Genomic DNA, 22,805 nt, shown 5'->3' on the forward strand with positions numbered 1-22,805 from the left:
GCATGCATTTTCAACAAAGATCTCAAGTGATACTTAACCATAGTAAGTTCAAGAAATTCTGATTGAATAGTGATAAAATCATATGGTATTAAGTAAGCATTTGATAAATAATTAATTGAAATAAAAATGTGAATTATATTTTGATATATTTCTGACTCTTAAACATATCTAAAAAGCGTCAGTGATCAGAGAGCCTATATTTCAGATCATTCATTTGATATCCCCTGGGTCATGGTGCTTTTATATGTCTTGTGTCTCTTCGGTGCACTTTGAGGGCAGATAATGTATTTTCTGTCTAACCATTTCTCTGTCTTACACTGGGAAGCACAGAATTAGGGACAGAATGAGCATTCAAGTAACTCTGAATGAGTACACGATCTAAAATGAAGCACTGAATTACACACACGGGGAGCACAAAAAGGGCCCATTTAGCCTTCCTTCTGCTACAACTTGGATAGATATCTTGGTTGTTGGCCATTTGTAGGAATACAGAAGTACCACTCTTGTAGCTTTCTGATCTTATGCCATCTTGATTAATATAGCTTATTCAACTTGACTCCTAACTAGTCAGATCTTTGGAGCTTCATGAGATTTTGCTTTTCTTATCAAAATATTCTTCCCAGGCTCCCAAGTCCACTGCTGCTCCGAGCCTGGTGTGGAGGCATTGAGCATAGCATTAGGGACCAGGCCCTGCGGCACATGTTTTCTCCATATGATGAACTTTTTGGATTTTTCCAAAGTCAAGAATCATCATGACTGTAAGGTGAACAACCAAGGCTGGGCTGATGCCTCTGCTTTTGTGGAGGTCTTTCTCTGATGCCATTTTGCAAATTCATTTCAGAAAATTTGGATGCCTCAGACTGAGGACTTGCCCTCTTCACTCAGTGAAAACTGCCTCTCTGTGGGAGGACCTTCAACTGTTATGTGCAAATACTGGTCCTTTGATCATGCCCCAAAACATATCCCTTGCTCTTATGTAAAATGTTTCATTCCCCCCTTCTCTATCGAGAACAATGAAAAATTAGCTACTTGGTGGAGAACTGTGTTAAGTGGATATTTCTAGTTTTACGTATTTTTTAAATTGAAAAAAAGATGTAGTAAAGAATGTTTTTCACTTCTTAAAGACTATTCAGTCTCTCGATATGCATGGTCTAAGAGATGCGGCTGACTTCCTAAGCAAACTTCTTCTTAGAAAGCTGGTCAAGCTGCTTAATATGACAGGGTGCATAGTTCTAAAGACTAATGTTTGTATTTTGACTCATTTATTTTTCTAGAAGCAGCATGTTACTGCTTTTCTTCTTCCCTCCTTCTCTCCTTTTCCTTCTTCTTCTTTCACCTTAAAGCAATTTCCCTATTCAGTAATATCATCCTGGCTTTAGTTAGTTCCCTACCAACATCTTTGAACAGAAATGTGAAAGCATTTTGTGTCAAAAGTATTTTTATAAGGTCTGTAGATACATCAACAAAATATGTGCACAACGAAATGTCACTGTTTATTTGGCTGCACATGTGACCTTTTACTGAGGCCTTTCTGAGCTAAGGTAATTAATGATTGTTTATAACAAATTCAACCCCATGGGAAATGGAAATCAAGAAATTAAAGAAATCAGGAAACAGTCCCTCATTGTAGAAGAGTTACCCTGAAGTTGGGTTAAGGAGTCCACAGGAAGTCAGCAGAACTAGTTACAACGATTCTGCAATGGGGCAAGCACGTCACGTCCTTTCTGCTGCTCTGTGCCTTTGCTAATGCTATTTATTCCCTCGGCCTGGGACTCTTGCCCCTTATTCCCTTACCCTGAGGTTCAGATCCTTTCAGACTCGACCCTCCTTCAGGGAACTTCCAGCACTTTGCACCACCTGTCCAGACAGCAGTGGTAGTTCTTTCTCTGGATTCACTCCCTGGTGTTCTGCTTTCTAATTCTCCATGCCACTCAGAGGTCTTGGTGCAAACAGGGGACACCTGAGTAGGTATCTGAAGCAGAGCTGGATCTTTGACACAGAAAAGAAATTTATTGGGAGGATTCGGTGCTACTTGAAGAATCAACAGGATATCTAGACAGAGGAGCAGTCTGCGAAAATGGGCAGCCAACAGTTGAGTCCTAGCCTCCAAGAACACAACTTGTTCTTATGTGTGTAGCCAAGCTCCCAGCATCCCACCACTTTCTACAGGGCAGAGACTCCACTGCTTTGGGACAGATTAAATCTGAGACCCACCGTTTACTGACCCAGTGTGCACACACAAGGGTCATTCACAGGGTCCCTCTACAGGGTCATTCACAGAAGGGACTAATGCCCCACCTTACAGAGTTTTTGTAAGAATAAATACTATTGAACAATATGGCCACTGTGGAAAGGCCTTGCTCGGGGTCTGGCATGTTCCAGGCAATCAATAAGTGCTCGTGTCTTCCCTCCAAAGCTCCTCAGTGCAAGAATGGCTCTGACACTGTGTAAGGGATGCTGGTCATACTGGGATTGCTCAGGATACGGAAAGCAGTGCAGATACCACTTTTTGTGCCCTGCTCTGTATACTGCGCCAGCAGTGATCCTGCCTTCATGGGCCTCACTGAAGATACACTTGGGGAGAAAAGAAGAAAGCACATGGCGAGCAGCTGGCCATTCCTGGCAGTTCCCTGGCTGCTGGGACTAACAGGTGCAATGCAGCCACAGAGCAACAGTAATGAAAGTAGAGGGTCATTTCTTTAGGTGAGAGAAGCCTCCCTCATTTGCCTGCCCTATCTCCAAGACGCAAATGATCCCTTCTTTAGAGGCCTTAGACTGAGGCCTTCCAGCTTGGAAACCTGGAGATGTCGCATGGAATCAGTCATGCATCTATGGATGAGGACTCTGTAAGAACTCAGTACCATCTGCCTGACTCATTTCATGACTAGAAGGGAGTCACTTTCAAACTAGTGGTGTTACTGTGCTTTGGATAAGCATTTCCTTTTCCCTTTCCCTTTCCCTTCCTTCCTTCCTTTTTTCCTTCTCTCCTTGAGTTCTTCTTTCCTCCCTCCCCCCTCCCTCTCTTCCTTCCTTCCTTCCTTCCTTCCTTCCTTCCTTCCTTCCTTCCTTCCTCCCTCCCTCCCTCCCTCCCCCTCCCTCCCTCCCTCCCTCCCTTCCCTCCCCTCCCTCCCTCCCTCCCTTCCTTCCTTCCTTCCTTCCTTCCTTCCTTCCTTCCTTCCTTCCTTCCTTCCTTCTTCCCTCCCTTCCTACCTGCCTTTCTTCCTTCCTGCCTACTTGCCTGCCTTCCTTCCTTCTTCCCTCCCTCCCTCCTTCTTTCCCTCCCTCCCTCCCTCCCTCCCTCCCTCCCTCCCTCCCTCTCTTCCTTCCTTCTTTCTTTCCTTCCTTCTTCCCTTCTATCCTTCCTTCCTTCCTTCCTTCCTTCCTTCCTTCCTTCCTTCCTTCTTCCTTCCTTCCTTCCTTCCTTCCTTCCTTCCTTCCTTCCTTCCTTCCTTCCTTCCTTCCTTCTTCCTCCTTCCTCCTTCCTTCCTTCCTTCCTTCCTTCCTTCCTTCCTTCCTTCCTTCTTCCTCTTGTTTTCCCTCCCTTCCTCTTACTCTCCCTCCTTCCTTTGTCCCTCTCTTCCTTCCTTACTGATACTTTCTCCATTCTGAAGTGTATCTCTTATTCAGTGTTGTTGATTTACAGTCACTAAACACGCCGTTGTTCATGACTGAGCCTGGTCTTTTACTATAAGAATTTTCAAAAATAAATTCCCCCATATTTATCAGTGATGAGGAAACAAGCCTCAGCTTCTAAGAGGGGTGCTCACCAATTTTGTTTCCATTTGCTCCTCCTTGTTTTCATTCCGAGGCCACAGCAATTTTCATCTCCTCCTGAGCACTCCCTATTGAAAAGCTAAGTGTTTCAAACAGAATGGGTAAGATTCAGTGCATTGCTCCACATCACAGCAAGTTAAGGACATACCATCTGACCATTAGCACCCCACTGGGCCTCAGAAGGACCGTTTTGCCTCGGCTGAATGTCATTTCAGCCAGTAACAATTATTTACTTCTGGAAAAAATTTGCTAAGGGACATGGAGCCAACTGGTGCTTCTGATTTCAAGGCCTGCTTGGTAATTCCTAAATTTCAGCTTGGGAAGGAAATTTGCAATTACCTCTCGAGAACATGCCATTTCACAGGAACAGTAATGGTGCTTCACTGTGAGAAGAGAGTGTGTTTTATTGTAAGATGCACCACCAGGTTCCTCATCAAGGAAATGGCTTTTCTCAGACTCAATTTACCTTGGATTGAGCAAAACGCCCAATTTTTTTAAATCTCAGCCTTTTTATCATGTAAAATTTATGCTAAATTTATAATTCTCTGATAGGCATGTAAGAAACTTAAACAAAGAACACAAATTTCCAGCCCTCCATAATGTCAACAATTCTTCCTGACACAACAGAAATTCTTTTTCCCCTGTAGCCTCACACCACTCTATCTATCCTTCTGTTATGGTGATTATCCCAACTTCACTGTATTGTATGAATTTGCAAGTGTGTGTGAGCTTTCCCACTGTCTGAAGGGTCTTTAGGGGACTGAGAGTGTGGGCTTCTACTTTTTTTTTTTTTGTACACTGCCTTACTTCTAAGAGATAAAACTATATGTTACACGTAATTGATATATTAATTTTATATGGTTAATAGTATTGAATGAATTAATACAATTTTACTCTTAAATTATGAATTATATATGTGTGTATGCATGTGTATGTATATGCTTTATTTACTCCTAATAGTACTTTTCAATTCACTCTATTAGCCCCAAACGGAAATGGAGGCAATAGGCATATTAAGAATCACTAGAATGGATTCAGTCTTCCCTTTCCTTAATCTCATGTTTTGCTTAGATTCCTGTCATTTGGCACCTATGATTGATTTTAAACAGAACCCATAGATCAAGTTCTTTTGTTGTTGTTGTTGTTGTTTTTAAAGATTTTATTTATTTATTCATGAGAGACATAGAGAGAGGCAGAGACACAAGCAGAGGGAGAGAAGCAGGCTCCATGCAGGGAGCCTGATGTGAGACTCGATCCTGGGTCTTCGGGATCTTGCCATGGGCTGAAGACAGATGCTCAACCCCTGAGCCACCCATGTGTCTTTTATTTATTTATTTATTTATTTATTTATTTATTTATTTATTTACTTACTTTTATTTATTTAGATCAAGTTATTTTGTTTGGTTGGTTGGTTGATTTGATTCTGGTAAGGGAAATTGGCATTCTTGTAAGTTTCAGAGAAGGAATAAAAAATAATTTAATGTATTTGATATGCTCACCTTATGCTCCTTCCTTCCTTCCTTCCTTCTTTCCTTCCTTCCTTCCTTCCTTCCTTCCCTCTCTCTTTCCTTCCCTCCCTCCTTCATTCCCTCCTTCCTTCTTTCTTCCTCTTTTTTCCCCTCCCTTTCTCTTACTCTCCCTCCTTCCTTTGTCCCTCTCTTCCTTCGTTACTGATACTTTCTCCATTCTGAAATGTATCCCTTACTCAGTGTTGTTGTTGATTTACAGTCACTAAACATGCCATTTGAAACGTAGCCCAAATGTAGAAATGTAGAAATGTAGCCCAAATTATTCTTTATAGGACAGAGATTCATCCTCACCTTTCCACAAGTTCTGTCTGATGATCCCTTGAAGCAATTACACTGTGTTCAGAGTGCTCTCGAGGTCAACTCTGTTCACTCTTCTACGGTTTCTATGACGCTGTCTGGAAAACTACAGTAGGCTTCCCTTATCTCTGGTTTGGCTGTCCACAGTTTCGGCTACCCACAGCCAACGGCCATCCAGAAGCATCGCCATGTCAATGGTAGCCTCAGGCTATGTCACAATGCCTAAGTCACTCACCTTACTTCATCTCATCACATAGGCATTTTATCATCTCACTTCATCACAAGCGTGAGTCCAGGGGCGCCTGGGTGGCTCTCATAACTGAGTCAGTTATGCATCTGCCTTCAGCTCAGGTCATGATCCCAGGGCCCTAGGATCGAGCCGGGCGTCTGGCTCCCTACTCAGCAGAGAGCCTACTTCGCCCTTTGCCTCTGCTACTCCTCGGCCTGTGCTTTCTGTCAAATAAATAAATAAAATTATTTAAAAAGAAAAAAGAAGGGTGTGCGGTACAAGAATGTATTTTGAGATAGAAGAGGAAGATCATAGTCACATAGCTTTTATTACAGCATATTGCTATAACTGTTCTGGCTTATCTTTAGTTATTGTTGTTAATCTCTTATTGTGCCTAATTTATAAATTAAACTGTATCATAGGGGGATTTTTGGGTGGCTCAGCAGTTTAGCGCCACCTTCAGTCCAGGGCATGATTCTGGAGACCTGACATCGAGTCCTGCATCAGGCTCCCTGCATGGAGCCTGCTTCTGTGTCTCTGCCTCTCTCTCTCTCTGTCTCTCATGAATAAATACATAAAATCTTTTTAAAAAATAAACTGTATCATAATTCCGTGTGCATAGGAAAACACATAGTATACATAGGATGTGGCACTCTCCGCAATTTCAGATGTCCACTGGGGGTCTTGGATCCTATCACCCATGGATGGATAAGGGAGGACAAGTGTTCGGTGGTATAAAAAACCAAGCCTGTGTGTCTAGCTCTGTTGCAGGCTTAGCTCTTTTCCTGCCAACTCCTTCCTTCCCCAGAAAAGAATGGCATTTCCAAATAATACAAGAATCAATTCTTGCTTTGGATTGGTCCTAATAAAAATGTGCATAAATATGTTTGTGTGTGTGTATTTTCTATTTTTCTGTACAATAAAGTATATTTACATACCATGAGGTAGTGCTTAATGTTGGAATGTTTTATGTAAATTAAGCCTATTTATTTAATGTGAAGAGCTCAAACGCTAACAAAACTCAGCAGATTTCAAAAATTTGGCACAGTTCTTCGCTGATGCTGGTGTTAGGTGTAAGTCTCATTCGCATCACTATTAATTATGTGCCTGTGAACGCATCAGTTCAGATCTTTGGATCTCATGGTCTTTACCTGTAAAGTGAGAGAAACATCCACCTCTCTGGCATGGTGTGACAAGGAATATGAAATCGATAGGAAGTGCTTTGAAAACTCACAAGACGCCCATGGCTATAAGGTCTATGATTCTACTATAGTTCTGGATGCAGGTACCCAGTTTGCCTGTGGTGTGGCTTGGTTGCCTCAGAATAGGGTTATCATGAAGAAGAAAAGAGAATGAAACCAAGGTATGTGTGAGATTAGCAGAAAAAGCAAGAGGAGCTGAAAAGCTTGTGGCCAAACAGGCTACAACCCAACAACAGAGTAGGGATGGCTGCAGACTAGGCGTGGGTGTGCAAGAAAAGGTCACCCAGAGGGTTCAGAAGCTACTAATAAACATTAGTAATTGGTCACTCAGAGTCCTGGTGGCTTTCTGGGTGTGAATTCAGGAGGATTTTGTGTTTGTGTGTTTAATTTTTATTTTTTTAAACATAGATATTATTTTTCTAGATCATCTCTGTCCAAGCCGGCTTACTGGTTAGTATCATGATGAAAGATCAACACCTGAATAAATATGAAACTTAATGGCAAAACCTTAATTGCCAGAGAAATATAAGGGATTTTAATAGTTTAACTATTGCTGCATGAAAAAATGGTCTGTTTTTACTCCCATGAAGGTGTGTGATAGTAGGGATGGACTCACATTTCCCAGAAGCAGACCTACTGTTTTCCTGAGTCCCATGTTTCCTACCCACAGATATCTGGGAATCAGACAGGTTTTGAGATTCATGGTGAATCAGGAGCAATGTAAATTTCCAAGGTGCAGCATGTGTGGGTAGACCACCCACAACATCTGTGTTTAGGAATGGGATCAGTAGCAGCTACTTTGTTAGACTGGGGTGTTCCTTCTCAAGAAATGTCCAATCCAAGAATCTGCTTCTGTGCTCTTATGGGGCCACAGACTCATTCATTCTTTCATTTTTCTCTGACTTCTCTGGACTTATACATGAGCATGTGATCTCATTGTAATGCCCCCTTTGTTCCCACATCCATCTTAGGTCAGCAGCAAACTTGCTGACCTAAACCAAACTCTTTCTCTATGTCTACTCGCCTTTGTGGATCCCATTTTTAAAATTTTTCACCATGGTTGACAGATATGCTGTAGCAATCAGATGTGTCAGTGTCTCGTTGGTTTTTCTTAGCTGAATAACTTTTCGTGGAATTTATTTGACTGGACAGAAAAACGTATTTTTAAATATCTCTGTGTGAATGGCCAAGCCCTGGTGCATAGTCCACAGTGAGATCTTTGCAGTTCTTGTAATTGGCAAAAATAAAGTAAATTCTTAATAACTGACATGGATTGAAATTGTTCTTGATAGCTGTATCTCCACTATCTTAAATTTTTATTGTAGCCCCAGAGCATACATTGTGTATATCAATATATTTTCTCTGTGCTGCTCATTCTGCATCTCACTTTCCCAAACAGACTCATCTGTCAATAGATGACAGCACACTGGAATACACCGTATGCAGCCGCATTTGCCAGATTCGTAGCCGACACACTGCTCCATTCGAGAACTGGAGAAGTTAAGATTTACCCACCATCAATATGTGAAGGCCTCTACTTGGGAAGATGGAGCTCAACACAGTCAGACTGTTTCTTTCCAAGGCAGAGGAAAGGGCCAATCACAAACCATCTCAGGTTTTGGCTCAGTTTAAATGCAGGCTATGACTAAGATGAATGAGCTCCACTTTCCCAAATCTCCTCAAGTATGGTGGTACTTGGTTTTTCTCACGGGGCTGATTCCTAAACTTTGAACTAGAAGCACATAGAAATGATAATGATGAAATGAAATGAAGAGAATCAGGGGAAATAAAACACAGTTTTGTGACATTAAGGGAGGTTGTGAGATTGTTAAAGAAAATAGTGAATTGGAAAGTCTGAGAAATCAGTGGTTTCAAATGGGCACGACTCATTAAAATTGGCTCTCTTTTTTTTGAAGAAAAAAAAAGGTGAAAGGAATTTAAAGTAGGAGTGCTAGAATGAAAAAAATGTTTTCCCAAAATTGTTATGTCAAGATGCAAGTAGAAGAACGTGTAAATACCTTGCTTAGGAACCAATCCGGGGGCCCAGAGGATATTAATTGCAGGATACTGGGTTTCCCTCTCACACATGTCCTGTCTTGGGCTTCTGGGATACTCTGGCTACCTGATATTTGCTGGCAAGGAGACTCCCCAGGAGTGGCCTGGCATTCTCTCGCCATTCACACGGGGGTCACAGGTTCATTTTTGTTTAGAAAAGAAAATCCTTGTCCTGTTTAGAGTACAATATGCAGTATTTTACTTTTTTGAGAGAAGATATCTGTGACTCTGTGATAATTTATTTTCTGTGATAATTTTTTAAGGAAGAAAGTCAAATATAGGTAAAATAGACCAAAAAAAAAATTTGTGAAATAAAGTGGATTTGACGATCAATCGCCAAAGTCAACATGACACCCAAAGTAGACAATTGTTCACTCTTTTTTTTAATTATTAGTTCACGATGCAATATTTGAAATAATTAGTCTTCATCTGATAGCACAGACACTTTTTCATTGCCTATTTTTCGTGGAAACTAATGGTGGTTAAGCTGCCTCCCGGACACCAAGCAGCACAGGCCAAAGATACTGTTGGTACTTCTGCTCCTGCCATTGTCATTATTACTATTCTGGCAAGTTCTCACATAATGCTTTGTCAGGTTCTTCTAATTAACTTCCTTCCACTCCAATTTCTCATTATTGAAATGGGGATATTTCCAACTATGTGGCCTTGCTGTAGAAATTCAACAAGATGATCCAAACAAAAGCACGGATCACACTGCTTGGAAACATGAGCTGCATTTTCTAATGTGCCAAAACAAAGGACAATGTTAATACCATTGCCATCGAGGATTACTCTCATAAAATAAGATGTATATAACACCTACTATTTTTTGAACCATCAAATGACCAGAAATCCAGAAGAAGCCATTTCGTCTCTGCATTGAAGCATAACTCTGTATGATTTTAGTTTTCTGTGTTTAGACAGCGGTGTTGCTTGGGGTGTGTTTTCCTCTAAAAGTGTAATTGTTTAGTTGCGGTCTCTTTTGCTACTGCCACATCTGGTTGAAACCAATGTTGGATTTCACATATGCAGCCGTTAGAAAAAGAAATATAACTATACGTGAGGGTGATTTGGGCTGCAGGTGTGGATGAGATGAAATGGACATTTATTATCTCATGTATTGAGGAGTCCGAGGCAGGACAGGCACACAGCTTTAGGGGCTTAGCTCAATTGCCTCAAAACTGCCATCAGGGTCCCAGCACTTTCCAAATGTCTTCTATTCTTTTCTTGGTACTATAACTCTTCATTGTAAATGTGTCTAGTCTTAGATCCAAAAAACTTCCAAATTTATCCAACCGTGTCATAAAGCAGGATACGGGGTAATGTCCCCTCAAATACTTCTTTACATCAGTGAGGAAGAGGTAGGGATGCCCTTCAGGTACCCGGGTGGTACCTGGTTACTGCAAAGATGTTGGGGAATAGGACCAATGGGCACTGCTCGTCCCTGATGGTGCATGGGAGGCAGTTCCATCAGCAAGTTAGAAGGGAGTGGAAAGGGCTGTTGAACAGGTAAGCCATTTGGATGAAAACATTATCCATCTACCTATCGACCCATGGGTAGAAAGAGACCATAAATCTGATCCTGCTATCCACTGAAGAGTCTTTTTCTCTTATTCAAGCATGTTCAAAATTGGAGCGGGAGAGGGAACTTATCCTTAAATTATTTATGCTTATAATTTATCATTCTTTACTAGACTCTTGAGTTGTTCAGTTACCTCACTCATTGTCATCGTTCCCTTATTTTAATATCTATTCAAGCCTATTCATTTACATCAAATTCTGCTTTTCTTATATTCCATGAGTTTGACTAGTAATAACTCACACGTCTTTCAGTTCTAATTATTTATTTCTGTTTCTTAACACTGGAACTATTCAGGATCATGTTTTAATTTTTTTTAAAATTTTTAATTGTATAAATTTATTATGACGTTTTTACTTCTTTTTTTAAAGATTTCATGTATTTATTTGAGAGAGAGAGAGAGAGAGAGAGAGAACACAAGCAGGGGGAAAGGCAGAGGGAGCGAGACAAGTAGACTTCTTGCTCAGCAAGGAGCCTGATGCAGGGCTCCATCCCAGGACCCTGAGATCATGATCTGAGCTGAAGTTAACTAACTGAGCTACTCAGGTGCCCTTTGCTTATTTCTAATTTAAAAATCTTATAATCAGAGGGTTTTAGCTACATACATTTTTGAAACTTCGCTGAGACTTTCTATGTTATGTGTAAATGATAAAATATTTTATCATGGCTTAAGTAGAACATGTATCATATAGTTTGAAGGCATGCATATATATCTATATGCACTTATTGGATTATATTTACAAATATGCTGTTGAAATATTTTCATCCTTGATATTTATTTTCCCAGATTGAGCTATCCTTGAGATAAAGGATATTGAGAAAAGATTATTAAAATATCCTTCTATGTTGATTTTTTCTCATTTATCCTTGAAATTTGTTTACAGAATTTTTCCTAGGATATCTCTAGATGAACAATTATATATGATTTACAAATATATATTTATAGGTGTATTTTATTCCTGACACTAGCAATAGTTTGTTATTATTAAAAGTATCCTAATGGCAAATACACAAGCCAAGGTGGTTTAGTTCATATTTGAATGAATAAAGATGTGGTATATATATACAATGGAATATTACTCAGCCATCAAAAGCCCCTGAAATCTTGCCACTTGCAATGACATGGATGGAACTAGTAGGTATTTTGCTAAGTGAAGTAAGTCAATCAGAGAAAGACAATTATATGATTTCACTCAAATGTAGAATTTAAGAAACAAAGCAGAGGAGCCTAGAGGAAGAGAGGGGAAAATAAAACAAGATGAAATCAGAGAAAGAGACAAACCACAAGAGACTCCTAACCATAAGAAACAAACTGAGGGTCGCTGGAGGGAAGGTGGGTGGGGGATGAGGTCACTGGGTGATGGACATGAAGGAGGGCACGTGATGTCATGAGCATGGGTGTTATATAACATGATGAGTCACTAACCTCTACCTCTGAAACCAATAGTGTTAATTAATTGAATTTAAATAAAATAAAATAAACCAATAATCTTACCTTGTGATCAGTAGTCGTTTTCTTTTGTATTTATCCGAAGGAGTTGAAGACTTGGGTCCACATGGAAATCTGCACACAGATGTTTATAGCAGCTTTATTTCTCATTGCCCAAACTTGGAAGTAACCCAGACATCCTTCAGTAGGTGAGTAGATAAATCTTGAGTCTTTAGTGGGATTTCTCTCCCTGCTCACCAGTGCCCCTCCCCCTAACACTCCCCCCCTCCTCATTGGGTAGTTCTGAGTTTGAATCCATGCAATCACAGCTTCTTGGCCTAGAACCACACCATATAATAATCCCTCCACTCTTTGCCCCACTTAATGTAAAAAACAACATGCTTTTTAGAAGAAGTAGACTATAAATATTTAAAATTTGTTTTTAAAATACCTGTCCCATATTCCTTTTCTGCTCTGTTTCAAAATGGATGTGACTCATCTCACCAAGAACCCAGTCAGTATAACAAGATAAACTGAATAAAAATGAGTAAGCGTGTGAATTGTGTTTAACAAAAGGAAAATGAGTGAGGGGAAATAGGATGGATCCAGAAGTGTTTGCACACAGACTCAGATTTAAGCTTTGTAGCATCTAATGCCAAAATGTGGGCAGGATCTGTGATAAGCTATAGAGAACATAAGGTAAAAAAAAATGAGTTATTTGCCTCTTAAAAGCACAGTTATTTCTGATAATAAGATGTAAGCAGATCTGCCTCGGTTTTTCCTGTAGAGCACACTGTACTATGCAATCAGCAACGTCTGTGACCACGTTTGTTCTTACAATAAAGCCTGTGATGAGTTTCACATGGCTACTTTATTTATTTTTTATTTTTAAATATTTTAATTACTTCATAGAGAGAAAGAGAGAAAGAGAGAGAGCACGAGCAAAGGGAGGGGCAGAGGGAGAAGCAGACTATCTATTCGGCAGGGAGCCTTATGTGGGGCTCCATCCTGAGACCCTGAGATCACAACCTGGGAGCCAAACCCACTGAACCACCCACATGCCCCTTCACAGGGCTGCTTTACATAATACCCTTCAATTGTCCTCACTGCATGGAAAATAAAACAAACAAACCTAAGAATCATAAAAAGCAATCTGTGGGGCATTGGGAAAGAGGAAAGTATCATGATGCCAGGCAAGTGGCTCTATGTGCCTGGTTCTACACCTCAATAGATTTCTGGGTACCTGAAGTACAGGTAAGAACCCTCACTGACAGGTCTCCTCAAGAGGAAGAACGGGACTGCTTGTTTTTCAAACAACCCCACTAATACTGCTTCTCTCTGCCCAGCTTTATGAGGGTTTTGAATGGCACTGAGGTTAAGGTCAATCTATGGCAGGTCTCATGCATATTAGCAGCCAAATGCCAAACTCTATTCTTTGATTCAGCTGACCTGATGGTAAAATCTACTCCTTGACAAGGATTGCATTGAACAGAGTGTTGAACCCCTGGGTTTACTCCTGCTCCATGCTCCTAACATATTTGGGAGAAATGATCCTTTTTCATCAATAAGAATGACGCAACAAAGCCCTGATTTCTAATGAGAATGTGATACGGGATTGTGGGGTTTTGGGCAGGTATTGCCACTTCAGAGATAACTACTAGAATTTTCTTCCAGTGGTAGGTGTATTGGATGGTGGGTAGTGCTATATTTTCAGAAGTCCCCTAATTATACTATATTCCCATTCCCCCATGCAAGAAATGATGCTGCCTTTTGAGAAACACTGCTCTAGTGCTTAATGAAGTTTTTATATAAAAATATTCATTCAAAAGGTTTCCACAACAAAATCCATCTTCTGTTCATTAAGACCATGGTAAAATGTTCCTTTGGAAAATATTTTCAGGTATGTATTTATTTGAGTTACCTTAATTTTTCTTTACTAATTGGAATCTTCCTAGAATATTCTTACAAAAATGGTTACTTTATGTACATAAAATTTCCTGGGTACTAGAGAATCAGATTGAAATAATAAAGACACAAAGTCCAAGAATTTTCACCACTGATTCAATCCAGTTAATTCTATGCACAATTTAAGTTTCACATCTTCAGAAATATTGCCTATTTTTCTCTAATTAGTAAATTATCATATGTAAATATTCTATACATCCTTTAGAACAGATTTTTGTCAAATTATGTATCAGTTTAAAATAATCTACTTCAAATCATTCAAGAATTGTGAATATTTATTGAGTATATTGGATCTGATCTTGGTTTTATTCAAAAGATACTTTTTTTTAAAAAAGCCCTGCCTGATACTCTCTAATTTAGCCCAGACCTAGTTGAAACCTTTTAAAACCAAACCATTAAGACCTCAGACTCTATCACCCATCTTTCTCCATTATAGCACACCGAATGGAATGAAACGTTTTAGAATTATTATAATTCAACGCTTTCAGATAATATATTTTGCCATATATTTTTTTCAAGTGTGTTTTTGTCCTTAAAATTCATTCAGTGTATTTTGTCACCCTCACTAGCTCCTGAGGGCCATTATCTCTCCATTTGTGAACTCTCATGGACCTCTTCCTTTGGTCCTTGTTGGGTCACCAACCTTTGTACATTCCCAGACAATTGAAGGGTCTCAGTGGTGCTTTGGGCCCAACAGAACTCCCCTCGTCATCTTCCCACACTCTCCAGATTTGTAGGGATGCGTTTTTGAAGGTCTGTTGCATGTACCCGCATCCCTCTGTTGATGGAAGATGGAAGCCATCCTGCTGCTCTTTGCTACCTTGAGAACTCTCAATCTCATTCTGTGGGTTTTTTGGGGGGGTGTTTTTTTGTTTTGTTTTTGTAAATTGGGTCACAGATGTTTTATTGCTGCAAAACGCTTTGAAACTTTTTCATATGTTCAGTGGGAAAAGATGCCTCTCAAAATTCATGCTGAAATAATTAAGCTTTTTAATTTCACTGTCAATTTATCAGAACAAGTGATAAATCTCTCTTCATACTGCCTGCTTCTACACACATGCCTTTTCAGTCCATTTACTTTCTCAGATTGTCTGTGAGTGCGTTTCTAAAGTTGCTCAGCATGGTGCACGGAAATGCTGACACTCGACCAGAACCTGAGACAGCCCAGGTCACCCCAGGAAATGTCAGTTCACGCTCCCTGGAAGCCGACGGAGCAGGGCCATGGCTACTCCACAGAAGCATTGCACTGTGGCCACGGACTAGACTCCGTGATCCTGACTCTTTCTGACTTGCTTCCCTCTGCTCAGAATTTCTAGAAGTGTTGGCTCGTTCCAGAGAATCTGCTATCCTGTGGTTGTGGCTGATTCAAAGATGTTTTACCATACATGTGGCAAAACAGTGACAGACATAAAGGCTTTGGCAGGATCCAGGACCCTAGCAGGATCCTATCTCTGCCTCTGACTATAAGATCTTGGACAAGCCCCTTAATATTTATGGCCTTCAGCTCCCTCCCTCACAAATGGGGAAATTATGCCCCAGAATGCTCTTAAGAGGCTCACATAGGCACAGATTCTTTCTGAGTGCCTGACACATGGTGAATGTTCAATAAATACCAGCTCCTTTCTCTTCCAGGGATCTCACACAATGGTGTCCAGTCTGTTGCCTTGCAATTTGTTGAGCCATTACATGGTGCTAATATATTCCACTAGCTGTGGAGTTGCCTCTAAGGGTCAGGACTTAGGAGTGTTTCTCCCCATCGGCTCTTTTCCATTGACTTGGCATTTCTACGATAGATGGTAACTTTCTGAAGTTTAAGTAGAAGAGGCCCATCTTAGGACCTCAGATGGTGCTGCTTGAGAAATAAATGTGTACTCATGGTGTTCTTAGGAAAAGGCTGGCCCATAGCCTGACATTTGTGCATCGATTGGTCTTTGTTTAAACAAACGAACAAACTCATTTTCCCCAAAAGTGTATTGTCTGACCAATCTATTCCCTCACTCTCTTCCTTTCTTCTTCAAACACTGGTTCCTTCTATGTGTCAGGCCAGCAGCTGGAGGACTTTTTCTGTGACAGGCCAGGAGTGATATTTCAGCTTTTTTGGGCAGACGGCCCTTGTTACAACTAGTCAACCCTGCTGTTGTCCCACAAAGGCAGACAGATGGCAGCGAGATGAACGATCATGGCTAGGGTCCAGTGAGGAGGCCCCCTCTCTCCAGGGGTGATTTTGCCTTCCAGGGGCCACTGGGCAATATCTGGACACATTTTTGATTGTCCTCATGGAGAAGGGAGCTGCTGGCATCTAGTGGATGCAGGCCAAGGGTGCCACTCAACACTCTTCAGTGCACAGAACCACCCACCCCTCCTCACCTCCAACAAAGAGTCATCTTACCCAAAGTATCAATAGCATGGAAGGTGAAATATAGAATTTTACTTATAAACACTAACATTTGAATTTCATATAATTTCTTATACAAAAAAAATCAATCTTCTGATTTCTTTTCAACTACTTAAAAATGTATAATCCACTCTTAGCTTGCAAGCCACACAAATACTAACAGCAAGCCCATAGTGCGAGAAGGTGGGGAAGCAATGGTAAGTTGTGAAAAGTAAGACTCCTATTCTCAGAGCTTACAAAAGTGGGCAGACCAGTTTCATTTCATAGACTTTCCTGCAGAACACTGCACTTCAATTAAATTCCCCAGATGAACGACACAGTATTTCCTTGGCAAAAACTGTTATTGGGTTAAATCTTCCTTCTCGAATATTTCCTACTCTTTATATAGACCTGGTGTTTTCTGTTCTCTGTCCTTTAACGGTTGTTCCCTTGGTTCCCTTGTGTGAGCTTTCATCAAGCTATTGTCTGGTTGGGATGACAGCTGACACAAACCAAACACCTCTGTGCTCTGATGTCTGTCTGTAGCCCATGGAAAATCACTCCACATAGCAGGTGGATAGTAGCTGCCTTGAGACCATGGCAGGATCTGTCAAAGTCCCCTGCAGGGTGGTGCTGGGGACTGCCCAGACATCTCTGAGGCACTACACATGGTAGACTCCACTCTACTTAGTGTAAAATCAGGGAATCTGAGGCTCCAAATGCACTTCCTAGTCCTTGAGGCCATAAAGTCTCCAGCTCCCCCTGAGATATCCTAAAATTCCCAAAGGCACTTCATTTTTACTGGGGCAAGTGGCACAGCTGTATTTTTGAAAGATTCGTGGGTGGCCAAATACACAGTTCCGTCTCTAGAGTGCTCAGAGGTCTTGCAGTCCTCCCTTGTGGCTCTCACGCAGCTCTCCCAGCACAGAGGACCCCGAGGACTGAGGGAATGTCCTCTCTCTTCCTCTGCCTTCAGGAAACATGGCTCAGAACTGAATGGAGGCCTCCCTGAGGACCCTCACCTGCCTACAATGACCTTCATAGGGCTCCAACTGAATGAGTTTGCTGGGCTTTGTATATAAATCCTCGATGAAAGGAACTCATGTAGTTACACAAATATGCACATGAAGGCAGACACACTTTTCAAACAATGTATGTTCAAAAAATTATCTGTAAGTCAGCTGTTTGGATGAGGAACCTGTTTCTCCAGGCAATGCTTTCATAAAGGCACACGATGCTCAGACGCAAGAACTAATTTACGTTTGTGTTGCTGTGAGGAGCCTTCCTCACACAGGTGTACCTCACTTTCTGAAAGTTCACATTACACCACTTTGCTTTTCAAAGGGGGGTATTGCAAACTTTGGGGGATACTCTTAGATTTAAACCACTTGGGCCTACCAAAGTTTTTGCAGGAATGGTTTACTTCTGGAGAGTGGGGGACACCTGCCTACTGCTTCAAGGGTGGAGGAAGCCTAAGTATTTCGGAGGGGCCTGCACTGCTTGCTGGGGCCTCAGATCCTTGTTCCAACTGGTCATTGCTGATCGTGACCCCTCTGCCGCATCCAAGCTGAATTACAATGGAGGTAGCCTAAGTTTGAATCCTAGCTGAGCGATTTGGGTATAGTCTTTGGTTTCTCAGTGATGGTATCCACTTCTTAGGGTTACTGTAAAGATCAACTCTGTAAGTAGCTCACTGCTCCATAGTAACCACTCAATAGGTATCAGTTATTGTCATTTTAAAATAAATTATTACTTCAATCTAGCGAGGAGCACCACTAGATTTCCTGCCCAGGCTTTATATTCTTTCATAGCAACTCAAGAGCCCATTAAAAGAAATCTTTTCTACTTTTCTGGAGAAGAGTGTGAGGTACAGAGAGGCTGAGTGACTTGTGCATGATCACACAGCCAGCAAGGGATGATGCTTCCATTTCAATCCACATCTGTCTTTCTTCAAGAGTAAAATACTCTTTCTTCTGTATTTCACCGCACTCCCCATTTCTACTTCCTTCTAGTGGGAATCTGAGATATAGATCATGAGAAAATTTTGCGCTAGAATTCTGAGAGAATGCCAGTACTAGCTATGTCACTGCATTGGTTTCTGTTGCTCTAGAACAAGCTGCCACATACTTAGTGGTTTCAGGCTGCGTCCTTGGGTATCCCAAGGCTGTGATCAAGGAGAGGGCCAGGGCTGGGTTCTCTAGAGGAGAACCTCACTGGGAAGGGTCCTCTTGCTCACATGGTTTTTGAAAGTGCTTTATTCCTCACAGTTATAGGGCTAAAAGCTTCAGTATTTTTTTTTTCTGTCTGCTGTTGGTTAGAGGCTACTCTCAGCATCTAGAAGATGCCTGAGGGTCCTAGAGACCCCTCACAGCTCCTTTGCATGTGGGTTTGCAGAACATCCTTCTTGCATCATCAAGACTGCCAAGAAGCTTTAGAGAGAGTCTACTAGGGAGACAGTAGTGTCCGGCCACCACATTTCCATTGTAATCTTGCCATTTTAAGCATATTTTCTTGGGGGAGTAGTGGAGGTAAGATCAGACACTGATGCTCAGCTGATGACACCTATAGTTTTATCCCCACGGGTGTGTTGTAGAAGCAAAACCATAGTCTATATACCTTATTACCGTATTCTAACCTATGCAGCCCTTCCTTGTCTCCCATGTGGACTCTGAGTCAGCTGCCCTGGAAAAGAAGTTCTCTCTCCATGGATCCAGCTTAGACTCTGGGAAGTGCTCATTCCTGAATTAATTTCTAGGACATAGAATTCTGGGAACCATTTTAGGAAAGCCAGGAAAACCTATCTTGTCTCTTCTGGGGGAAAATCTCAGTCTTCTTTTCTCAAGCATCTGTGATTGTTCCTTTCTGTGCACAACACCCCCTCGTGCCTGCACCTGCTCTCTGGCACTTTGGCTGCTGTTCTCCTTCTCCTGCCCCTGCTCCCCACCATTGTTCTTAGTCCTATGAGAACAAGCCCCAGTCCCATTACCCTTGTGATGGGCTTCATGTACAGGGCAGCAGACATCTCTCTCTCCTGCAGCTCTTCAGATTCTACTTGACTCCCCAAGTTGCCATAGCCATCACGGGTTATTTTACCAGGGAAGATATTTTAATGTTAATGTGGCCTCCAGGAGATGCTATGCCCCATCTGAGACTTGGCCTCACCTAGCTGGGCTCCTCAGTAATCTAGCAGGAGAAATAATTCTGGGTGGAGGTAGGCCTTGCAGCATCTTCGGTCATAGGTCATAGGACAAGATTGAGAAGAGCCCTCCCACAGGCTTCATATTTCTTTCTCTACAACATTTGAACAGAAAAGTTGCTGACAAAGCCTCCAACTCCCATAGGCATGACAATATTAGCTTTCCCAGCAAGGGATGTTGTAGCAGAATTCTTGGATCTTGACGAGAGGTTGCTACTAGATTGTGAATGAAGTTATGCTTAATTCTGCTTTTCTCTAACGCTTCAGAAAACCCCTTTGAGATTTCTGACAGCTATTTCTACTACATCCCTTGTTCATTTGCTCATCCACTCAACGAAAATAATTGAGTACCCATGACAAAGTATTGTGATCTAAAGGTAGTAAGAAGAAATTATTCTTCTTGCAATGGAGAATTTTATTTATAATTTTATTTTGGTGAATTATATAGAAAATTTTGCAGCTCCTTAATAAAATGTGTATGGTTTTCCTAACAGAAATATATGAGAATTGTTATGGGAATAGAGGAAAGGGAGCAATCAGTTCTGGTTTCTTGATGGCAGAAGGCTTCAGAGAGGAGATGGTTCTCCACTGGGCCTTCTCAGATGGAGAGGGCCTCCTGGTTATGCTCAGAACTTTTCTTTAATTTCCCAGAAGACAAGGGAGATTACCAGAGTACTCCTCAGATGGAAAAATCGGGCAGCCTGGGTGGCACAGTGGTTTAGCGCCTGCCTTCGGCTCAGGATCAAGTCCCACATCGGGCTCCCTGTGTGGAGCCTGCTCCTCTCTCTGCCTGTGTCTCTGCCTCTCTTTCTCTGTCTCTCGAGAATAAAAAAATAAAATCTTAAAAATAAAAAAAAAGGAAAAATGTCACTGGGTGTGGAATGGAAAGGCCTAGGGTTATGTTGGGTTCTGCTGCTTTTTAGCTAAAACTATGAGCTGGACCTTCGAGTCTCTGTCGTCACCTAGAGTGGGGATGACACAATTAGCCCATTTCCATTCAACAACACTGATCCTTAGCAATTCAATCAAAACAGGAATTGATTATAAAGTTATTTGAATGGAGGCTCGTAGAACCTGAGAGTGGCCTGAGGCTCAGCCTTGGAAGTACGATAAGATCCAGAGGAGTTTTCAAGAACCAGGAAAGGAAATTGGCTGTGATACCCAGGCCTCCACACTGCTGTTGTGTCAGGCCTGATTCCAACGTTCCTTCCAGTTTTGTGTCACTTTCTCAATATCAGAATTCCTAGAGGCTGGTAACTGGATGTGCTGTGGATTTCTGAACTTCCACTGTAGGAAAAAGGTGCTGGAGTCACTCTCCTGCCAGAGTGATCAGGATGCTAAGGGAGCAGGGGATCCCAGAGGCCCCAAATGACATCTATAGAGCCCACAGAGTATAGTGCTGGCCTATGGGACAGTGAAATTGAGGCTATTTCATTAAATCAGTAATTTTATACAGTGTAGGAGTCCTTATATGTCCCATGTGTCTTTGTTTTGAATGTTATCACCTGGCAGTAGGTTTAACTAATCCAATTTGATAGATGAAGGCTGAAGAAGATCTCTGTTGCTATCAGCTCCATTCAGTATTTGTATAAACTCTACTTTCTAGGTGCATGCTGACATGCTGACATGCTGACATGCTGACATGCTGGGTTTGAGGCCACACACTCTTCCTAACTTCACACTATGAAGTCAAACTTACTTATTCATTTTCTACCAGGAATTTTGAATGCCAAGCAGCTGTTGAAAAACAACATTATGATGAGAGGTATAAATGATGCAGAAGCATATGGATAAATTTTTCTTTAAAATAAACACAGACATTAAATCAAAGGGGAAATTTGATTGACAGAGCTTATTCTGTTGGAAAAGACTGAAGTGCTCTTGCACTAAAGTTGAGCCAGATTTACCTCTGTTGTGCTAGGTATGGCAGCCTGCTGGCCATTGGGCAAGGCCCATCGCCCTGTCCTCCATAATGTGGAATCGTAGCCTGTGTGGGACTGGCAACTCTACCGAATTGCCCAACATCTCTTGGAGCTGACATCATGGTGACAAGTACTCCCCAACGTATGAACGGAAGTGCAGTGCACCATTTCTACGTCTGGCCTTAATGGAGTGACTTTCCCATGCTTTCTTCCTCTTCTTGCAAACTGAATCTGTATATATGGTGGTGACGTAGGTTCAGCCATAACAACTCCCCAGAGAAGGGGTCAGGACACTTTTCTGGCAAGGGACCAGAGAGTAAATATTTAAGATCTTAGAGATGGTACAATCACTAAGGCCACTATTCGGTTCTGTCGCTGCCACAACAAAGCAGTCATAGATGATGCCTATCAAATGACTGTGTTCTAATAAAACTTTATTTTTATAAGTAGATGGTGGACCTGGAATGCTGACTCTCGTACTAGGGAATAGGGAGCCAGAGGATGGAGAAGAAAAGCTTTGGAAAGAATCTGATTCTATAAAGGACCCCGGGGGACAGGTCTGCCCTAACACCTTGTTTTGCTAATATCAGAAGAGCTACATATGACAGAAGAAACTTCCCTACTGTGTAACCTGTAAGTTTACAAGAATCTTCATTACGGAAGCCTATCTTTCTTTACTCTACTACATTGAATAAATAGAAAACCAAAAAGTAAAATAAAAATAAAGTGAAATATCCTCTCAGGAGAGCTTCATGTGTGCAATAGAATCTCTAGGACAGAATCATATATACACCTGTTAGTACCCTCTATAACATCTAGAGTGAGCTGTGAGCATAGTGTTTAAATTATGTTTCATGTCTAGTTTGTTATTCGTATTATCTTCAAAACTATTGTTAGAATAGCTGATGTTCCAAACTGCATTCATCAAAACATGCTTGGAGAAAAATATCTTGGACCATGTGTGAATAGCAGAGATTAATAATTCTGTTTCCCTTGCTGTGGAAAATATGTACAAATTATAGAGTACCTAGAAGGGTAGATTACAACCATGCCAAGTGATATATGGTGGAATTTAGAATGTTTAGTCTGGAAAAAATATATACCAGCTCCATCTGACATTAGCTAAAAGGAAGCAAGGAAGAAAAATTTACTTTGAGTAGCTCTAACAGGTAGCACAAGGTAGAAATTCCTACAGAGAAATAGATTTTGCTCCCTGAAACAATGGTGGAGGGAAAAGGTAGTCCACATTCTCAG

General features: G+C 41.3%; 1 long non-coding RNA gene across 4 annotated transcripts in view; it reads right to left on the reverse strand.

The window, feature by feature from the left end:
• Positions 1-5,795, reverse strand: part of LOC102151619 — a 68,931-nt gene extending 63,136 nt beyond the window's left edge. For 2 of the 4 annotated variants that reach the window (XR_005371997.1, XR_005371994.1), the window contains exons 1-3: positions 5,595-5,790; positions 3,768-3,853; positions 1,795-1,989 (exon numbers count right to left, since the gene is read on the reverse strand). This is a non-coding gene — a long non-coding RNA (uncharacterized LOC102151619). Of the gene's footprint in view, positions 1-1,794; positions 1,990-3,767; positions 3,854-5,594 lie in introns of all 4 variants that reach the window. The other 2 variants (XR_005371996.1, XR_005371995.1) reach the window with 2 other exon arrangements.
• Positions 5,796-22,805: the final 17,010 nt, after the last annotated feature.

Source organism: Canis lupus, chromosome 17, assembly GCF_011100685.1.
Source record: "Canis lupus familiaris isolate Mischka breed German Shepherd chromosome 17, alternate assembly UU_Cfam_GSD_1.0, whole genome shotgun sequence".
NCBI lineage: Eukaryota > Metazoa > Chordata > Mammalia > Carnivora > Canidae > Canis > Canis lupus.